We start from the raw sequence: 9,200 nt of genomic DNA, 5'->3' as shown, positions 1-9,200 counted from the left end.
AAAAAAAAAACAGATTTGGCATAGTTGCCTAAGACCCACCCTATTCCAGTATAATCTGTTAACTGATCACATCTTTATTTCCAAAAAAGATAATAGTTACCAGGCATTAGGACTTCAACCTTATCTTTATGGTGGACTCAATTCAATACATAATACTGGTAGACTGAATGCTTTGAAGATTGCAAACTGTATTTTAAATATAAATTGAAAAAATAATTCTTTACTTAGTCTCTAAAATAGAGAATCAAATTCATATTTATATTGCTCATGAAATTAATAATTTTTTGGGCATTTATGAACTGTCTACACCGAACATCCACCCTGGAAAGAAGATCCTTTTCAAACATCTTGGACCAATGCTCATTCAGCTTTTGCTTCACGTTAAAAACAATTGTGTAATCACTGCAAGTTTTACTTTTTGAGATTTTAGTTATAACACTAACAAATAGTCAAAATGATATGATATTGGCACCAAAAATAATTGCAAAAGTTAAGTTGAAAGTCATAGGTCATGATGCTAAAGATTTCATTTCAATTTTGTGAAGTTCCATTAATTTATACCCCTTGGAAAAAGTTTTTCAGCTAACTGCTAAATCACCATACTCACCCAGGCCCCATTTTATCTAAAGAATATACTTGATCAGTTAATCACGTGTATTGATTATGTCGCATTCCATTGGGCAAATCTGCTGCAAAAGACCTTTTTAAAGTATTGAAAAGCAAAGATATCACCTTGAAGACTAAGGTGCGCCTGACCCAAGCCATAGTATTTTCAATCTCATCATATGCATGCGAAAGCTGGACAACGAATAAGGAAGACCAAAGAAGAATTGGCGTCTTTGAATTGCGGTGTTGGCGAAGAATATTGAATATACCACGGACTGCCAAAAAAACGAACAAATCTATCTTGGAAGAAGTTCAACCAGAATGCTCCTTAGAAGCAAGAATGGCGAGGCTACGTCTTACATACTTTGGACATGTTGTCAGGAGAGATCAGTCCCTGGAGAAGGTCATCGTGCTCGGTAATACAGGGTCAGCAAAAAAGAGGAAGACCCTTAATGAGATGGATTGACCCAGTGGCTGCAACAACAGGCTCATGCATAACAACGACCGTGAGCATGGTGCAGGGTCAGGCAGTGTTTCGTTCTGTGGTACACAGGGTACTATGTGTCGGAAACAACTCGATGGCACCTAACAACAACAAAAGCAACAACATTGATTATGTCAATGATTGTTTTCATCAATCAGAAGACAGTCAGGAGAACAGGAACCATTCCTGTTATTCTAATAGAGAGAATTTAATGAAAGGAATTTATTAAACAAATATTCCAGGATTGCAAAGGCAAAAAAAAAAAAAAAAATGACAAAGAGTAACTGCTTGAGCTGTGGGAAGAAGGAAAGTAGTTTGGATTATTTACACCTGGAATTGTAGAGTGGGCGCAAAGAGCTCAGGAAGAACAGTTCTGCTGGTACCTCTGAGGAGGTGCACAGCATCTGTTTCTGGGAGCTGAAACCAATTGGAAACTGCAATCTGTTTGCTCTGTCAAGGTGACTGCCTGTTGCAAGAGAAACGGTGACAGAAAAAGTGAGTAAACAGGGAAAAAAATAAGTTCCTTCTTCCTTCTCTAGACTCCCCTATTAATGACAAGATGCCAACCCAAACTCAAAAAATGTCCTTTGCTTAATAATGGAGCCCTGGTTCCACAATGGTTAAGAGCTTGCTTGCTAACCAAAAGGTTGGCAGTTCAAATCCACCAGCTACTCCTTGGGAATCCTATGGGGCAGTTCTACTCTGTCCTATAGGGTCGCTGTTGAGTCGGAATCGACTTCATGACAACAGATTCGCTTAATAATAAGCTTATTCTATAAGTAATATATTTTGGGGGCTATAGGTAGAAATATGTAGCTAATAAAATTAAATGTGTGCAATTCTACAGGATCAGAAAACACTGAAATCCATAAAACAAAATGAGATAAAGTGTTCACAGCCTGCTCATAGTCAATCTGGTGAATTTTATTTTTGATCACCACATTCTTCCTACATTCTACCAAACCATTAACTTGTTCTAGATACTTTTATGGCCTACATATTTAATAATCACGTGTTAAATTATGCCAAATAGTTTTTTTTTTTTTTTTCAGAATACTAGTAGAACTTTAAGTTCCAGAATTTTAACATTTGCCATTTTCAAAACTATAACCTTTGTCCGGAACAGTTACTAATTGCCTCATTGGTTTCTCGGTCACCCTCTCTTGATTCTAAATCAATATTCATTTAGCTTTGACTCCAAGAAGTTCTGCTTTTCACCTTTGTGAAGTCATAGTGAATGGTTTTATCCTGCCCTCCAGATATATTTTATTTAGCTAAATCCATCAGAGACAACTATAACTTTGTGTTTTTCATATGTCTTCTTTCAAAGTATCTCAGCATACACTTGAGGTTGTGTTTACTAGTTTGAACATCTGTTTGAAGATTTTTCCCACAAGCCAGAAATAACCTCTTCTGTCTCTGAAGTCCTATAATTTTTTATATGTAGCTCTAAAACAGTATAAACATTTTCTAACCAGATCTAAAGTTACCTATGTATATATGTTTTTTTCTCCTATTCTACTTTTAAATTAGACGAGGGTCTTCTTGCAAGCATTCTTATGTGTCAAATATTTTACAAGATATTAAGAACACAAATCCAAATAAGACAAGTGTTCTCAAGAAAACTTAAGATCAGCTTAGAGTAATATGTAGATAAATAACAAAAACAGTTTGAGATGTGTGCAATAATAGTCATATGTATAACATACACATATAACAAAAAGAAATGATGATTAATTTTGCTGGTCGTGGATTGAAAGGAATGCCAATTGTATCTTGAGTTGACACTGAGTTGGTGCAAAAGCAAAGAGTAGGGTTAAAGAGTCAAAGTACGGCCTTCGCTGGAGAAAATATGGCATGACTCAGAGTATTCAACAGGAGTTGGAGGCCTGAGCTGTGTTCAGGTCATGGCAGTGGTTGAATTCAATGCAAACATATTTTACTCCATTCAGTAGGAAGGTCAGCGCCAAGAAAATATTGTATGTAGAAGACTATCACAATGACAGTTTTACTTAAGAGATAACTTTGGGTCTGATGAGTTTGTCCAAAGATAAACTGAAGACAGAAATACTTTAAGTTTAGGCATATAATGTAATGAAGAACTTTGGTTCAGGACATTGAATTTTGAGGAAGGGACACAGAGAAGCCCAGAATTAACTCTAGCAGTGGAAGCATCTACTGCATATTGACAGCAATCCCAAGGCTACCTAGCGTTTGGTGTCAGTGTTACAATGAGGAAAGTAATGACACCATGAATAATTTATTTCCTTGAAATACTATGGATGTGATTCCTGGCCTAACCCTATCGTGTTTCATTCTAGTTTTCCTGTATTTCCTTCAGTTATTTATGAGTTAAGTGATCCCCTTTCAATAAATTTATTTTCTTTTTAACTTAGCCAGAATTATTTTCTATGAAATACCGATTGGCTTTATACAGATCTGAAGTTGAGCTACAAGTTTCTATTTCAAAATTCAAGAGAAAGTATCTTTAAAAACATTATTAAAAAGATAATATCAGATTCAAAATATTCTTATTCTGAAAATCTAAACATGAACACATATTCATGTTTTAGAAATGTGATTAAAAAAGAAGAACAGATTTAATATGGTAATTGCATATCAAAGCTAGAGTTATTGGTAAAATGAAATGCATTTTTAATAAGACCATATGAATTATACTGGGGTGCTAGAAATAACATGTTTCACAATTTCAAAGTGTTAATTTTTATTTTCTTAATTTTCAGGAGAATAGAGAGAAGAAAAATAAAATATGTGTGTATTACATTAGTATATAGAGGATGCTTTGAATTTTATAAATATTCCTGCTGGTTTTTCCAAAGTGTTTTTTATGCTCTTATTTTACCTTAGGTAGTAACTGGTTATTTTCTAAATAACATTGATAAAATCCCACTATTAATTTGGTTATAGCAATCAAAATTATTGTGTTTGATAAGTGATGTTTATTTTGGGGGGTATCATTTTTAATAAGGTATACTTCAGAACCACACCAACCAAGCCTGTTGCTGTCGAGTCATTTCCAACTCATAGCAACCCTATAGGACAAAGTAGAACTGCCCTATAGGATTTCCAAGAAGCGGCTGGTGGATTCAAATTGCCAAGCTCTTAACCACTGCGTCACCAGGGCTCCAAGATATACTTTACATACAGTAAAATTTACCCTTTTTAGTGTATAGTTCTGCAAGTGTTGACAAATGTCCATAATGGAAAAATCATCACTACAATCAAGATATAGAAAAGTTCCATTACCCAAATCTTTCCTATGTCCCCTTTATAGTCAAACACACTCCTAAGGCTCAACCCTGACAGCAACTGATTTGTTTTCTGTCCCTGATGACTTGCTTTTTCTCAAGCTGTTGTTTAAATTGAATCACAGAATGTAGCTTTCTGAGTATGGCTTCTTTCATTTAGCATAATGCATTTAAGATTTATCCATGCTGCTTCATATATGATCCTTTTTATTGCTGATGGGTATTTACTTCTATGATGTACCACAGTTGGTTTACCCATTCCTAAAATGAGAGACATTTGAGCTGTTTGCAGATTTGGTTAATAAAACAGCTGTAAATATTCAGTGACAGGTTTTTGTGTGATAATAGTTTGAATTTCACTTGGATAAATACTTAGGGGTGGGATTACTGAACGAGATAGTCGTTGAATGTTTAACTTTATAAGGAACTGTCAAAATATTTTCCAAAATGACACCATTTGTATTCCCACCAGCAATGTATGAGCTTTAAATGCTCACCAGTGCTATCCTGTAAATTATTTTTTCCTTCTTCGCCATTTTAATAGGTGTCTAGTGTTACCTCAGTTTGGTTTTTAATTTAAATTTCTCCAAAGATTAATGAATTGGGCGAATCTGCTGCCAAAAAAAAAAAAAAAACTTCTTTAGAATCTTAAAAAGCAAAGATGTTACATTGATGACTAAGGTACTCCTGACTCAAGCCATGGTGTTTTCAGTTACCCCATACGCATTCAAAAGCTGGACAATGAATAAGGAAGACCGAAGAAGAATTGATGCTTTTGAATTATGGTGTTGGAGAAGAATATTGACTATACCACGGACTGCCACATGAACAGATTTGCCTTGGAAGAAGTACAGCCAGAATGCTTCTTAGAAACGAGGATGGCAAGATGTTGGACACGTTGTAAGGAGGGACCAGATCCTGGAGAAGGACATCACACTTGGTAAGGTAGAGGATCAGTGAAAAAGAAGAAGATCCTCAACAAGGGGAATTGATATAGTGGCTGCAACAATGAACTCAAACATGGCAACAATTGTAAGAATGGCACAGGACCAAGCAAGGTTTTGTTCTGTCATACACAGCATTGCTATGAATCTGAACCGACTGGATGGCACCCAACAACAAAAACCAAAGAATAATAATGTTCAGCATTGTTTTTTGTGCTTATCCACCAAGTCTTTAAGTTTATTAAAGTGTATTTTCAAAGTTTTTTTTCCCATTTTTGTAGGGTTGTTTGTTTCTTTATTATGGAGCTTCATGAGTTCTTTTATATTCTGAATAAAAACCTTTAGTTGCTATCTGAAAAGCAAATGTTTTCTCCCAGTCTTTAGCTTATTGTTTCATACTGTAAACAGTGTCTTTTTGAAAAGCAGAAGTTCTTAATTTTAAGAAAGTTCAACTTACCATTTTTTTTTTCTCATATGAGTCATGCTTTTGGAGTCTTATCTAAGAGATTTTTTCCTAATCCCAGGTCCAAAGATTTTTTTGTTCTTCCTTGTTTTCTTCTATGAGCTTTATAATTTTTTAGGTTTTCATTTGGGCCTCTGATCCATTTTGTGTGAGCTTTCACATATATGGGGCAAAGTATGGATCAAGGTTTAATTTTTGTAACGTGGATATCCAAGTTTCTAACACTATTTGTTGAATAATGATTCATTCTCCATTGGACTGCCTCTGCAATTTTGTCAAAACTTATTGTTGTTGTTAGGTGCTCTCAAGCTGGTTCTGACTCACAGTGATCCTATGCGAAACAGAACAAAAAATTGCTTGGTCCTGCACCATCCTCACAGTATTAGGTATGTTTGAGCCCATTGTTGCAGCCACTGTGTCAATCCATCTTGTTGAGGATCTTCCTCTTTTTCACTGACCCTCTACTTTACCAAGCATGATGTCCTTCTCCAGGGATTGGCCCCTCCTGATAACATGTCCAAAGTAATCAAGGCCAAGTCTCACCATTCTCACTTGCAAGGAGCATTCTGGCTGTACTTCCTCTAAGATAGATTTCTTAGTTCTTCTGGAAGTCCATGGGATGTTCAACAATCTTTGCCAATATCATAATTCAAAGGTATCAATTCTTCTTCAGTCTTCTTTATTCATTGTTCATCTTTCACATGCATACAAGGCAATTGAAAACACCATGGCTTGGTCAGGCACACCTTAGTCCTCAAACTGACATCTTTGCTTTTTAACACTTTAAAGAGGTCTTTTACAGCAGCTTTGCCCAATGCAATCCATCATTTGATTTCTTTTTTTTTTTTTTTTACGGGAGAGGAATTTTTTTTATTGTACTTTAGATGGAGATTTACAGAAGAAATAGTTTCTCATTAAACAGTACACACACTATTTTATGACAATGGTTAACAACCCCACAACATGTCAACACTGTCCCTTCTCAACCTTGGGTTCCCTATTACCAGCTTTCCTGTCCCCTCCTGCCTTCTAGTCCTTGTCCCTGGACTGTTGTGCCTCATTAGTCTCATTTTGTTTTATGGGGCTGTCTAATCTTTGGCTGAACGGTGAACTCGGGAGTGACTTCATGACTGAGCTAAAAGGGTTTCCGGAGGCTGTACTTCCAGGGTTTTCTCCAGTCTCTGTCAGGTCAATAAATCTGGTCTTTTTCTATGAGTTAGAATTTTGTTCTACATCCTTCTCCAGCTCTGTCCAGGACCCTCTGTTGTGATCCTGGTCAGAGCAGTCAGTGGTGGTAGCCAGGCACCATCTAGCTGTATTGGACTCATTCTGGTAGAGGCCATGGTAGTTGTGGTCCATTAATCCTTTGGACTAATCTTTCCCTTGTATCTTGTTTTCTTCATTCTCCCTTGCTGTTGAAGGGGTGAGAACAGTGGAGTATCTTAGATGGCTGCTCACAGGCTTTTAAGACCCCAGACACTACTCACCAAGGTAGAATGTAGAACATTAGCTTTATAAACTGTGTTATGACAATTGAGCTAGATGTTCCCTGAGACCATGGGCCCCACAGCCCTCAGTGCAGCAATTCAGTCCCTCAGGGAGTTTGGATGTGTCTATGGAGCTTCCATGACCTTTCTTTGTACAAGCTGTGCTGCCTTCCCCAGTATTTTGTACTGTCTTACCTTTCACCAAAGTTACCACTTATCTATTGTCTATTTAGTTCCCTCCATCCCTCCCGTCCCTCATAACCAACAAAGATTGTTTCTTTTTGTGTGTAAACTTTTTCATGGGTTTTTACAGTAGAGGTCTCGTAAAATATTTGTCCTTTTGTGATTGACTTATTTCACTCAGCATAATGTCCTCCAGTTTTATCCATGTTATGAGATGCTTCACAGATTGATCATTGTTCTTTATCATTGCATAATACTCCATTGTGTGTATGTACCATAGTTTGTATATCCATTCTTCTGTTGATGGGCATCTAGGTTGTCTCCATCTTTTTGCTATTGTGACCAATGCTGCCATGAACATGGGTGTGCATATGTCTATTCGTGTGACAGCTCTTATTTCTCTAGGATATATTCCTAGAAGTGGGATTGCTGGATTGTATGGTATTTCTATTTCTAGCTTTCTAAGGAAGCGCCATAACATTTTCCAAAATGGTCATATCATTCTACATACCCACAAGCAGTGCATAAAAGTTCCGATCTCCCAGCAGCCTCTCCATCGTTTGTTATTTCTAATGTTTTTCATTCGTGCCAGTAATGCCTGTGTGAGATGGTATCTCACTGTGGTTTTAATTTGCATTTCTCTAATGGCCAGTGATCGTGAGCATTATCTCATGTGTCTGTTGGCTGCTTGAATGTCTTCTTTGGTGAAGTGTCTGTTCATTTCCTATTTTCTAATTGGATTATTTGTCTTTTTGTTGTAGAGGTGTTGGATTTTCTTGCAGATTTTAGAGATTAGAACTTTGTCCAAAAATTTTTTTCCAGTCCGTAGGTTCTCCTTTTATTTTTTTGATGAAGTTTTTTGATGAGCATAAGTGTTTAATTTTTAGAAGATCCCAGTTAGCTAGCTTATCTTCTGGAGTTTGTGTGTTGCTGGTTATGGTTTGTATCCTGTTAATGCTGTGCATTAGGGCATCCAGCATCGAGACTATTTTTTATTCTATGAACTTTATAGTCTTTGGCTTTATATTTAGGTCTTTGATCCATTTTGAAGTAGTTTTTGTTTATGGTGTGAGGTATAGGTCTTGTTTCAATTTTCTGCAGGTGGACAACCAGTTTTGCCAGCATCATTTGTTAAAAAGACTGTCTTTTCCCCCTTTGATAGTCTTTGGGCCCTTGTCGAAGATCAGGTGACCATAGGTGGATGGATTTATATCTGGGTTCTCAATTCTGTTCCATTGGTCAGTGTATCTGTCGTTGTACCAGTACCAGGCTGTTTTGACTACCATAGCTGTATAGTAGGTTCTGAGGTCAGGTAGTGCAAGTCCTCCTACTTTATTCTTCCTCTTCAATAGTGCTTTAGTTATCCGGGGCTTCTTCCCTTTCGATATAAAGTTAATGATTAGTTTTTCCATCTTTTTAAAGAATATTGTTGGTATTTGGATCAGGATTGCATTGTATTTGTAAATTGCTTTGGATAGAATTGTCATTTTCACGATGTTGAGTATACCTATCCATGAGCATGGTATGTTTTTCCATTTAGGTAGATCCCTTTGGGTTTCATGCAGTAGTGTTTTGTAGTTTGCTTTGTATAGGTCTTTTACATCCCTGGTTCGATTTATTCCTAAGTATTTTATTTTTTTAGGGGCTATTATAAATGGCATTGTTTTCTTGATTTCCTTTTCATCATTCTCTTTATTGGTGTATAGGAATCCAACTGATTTTTGTATGTTTATCTTGTATCCCGCTACTCTGCTGAATCTTTCT

This window comes from Trichechus manatus, unplaced genomic scaffold (genome assembly GCF_000243295.1).
Source record: "Trichechus manatus latirostris isolate Lorelei unplaced genomic scaffold, TriManLat1.0 scaffold00062, whole genome shotgun sequence".
Taxonomy (NCBI): domain Eukaryota; kingdom Metazoa; phylum Chordata; class Mammalia; order Sirenia; family Trichechidae; genus Trichechus; species Trichechus manatus.
This window is presented reverse-complemented; position numbering follows the sequence as displayed.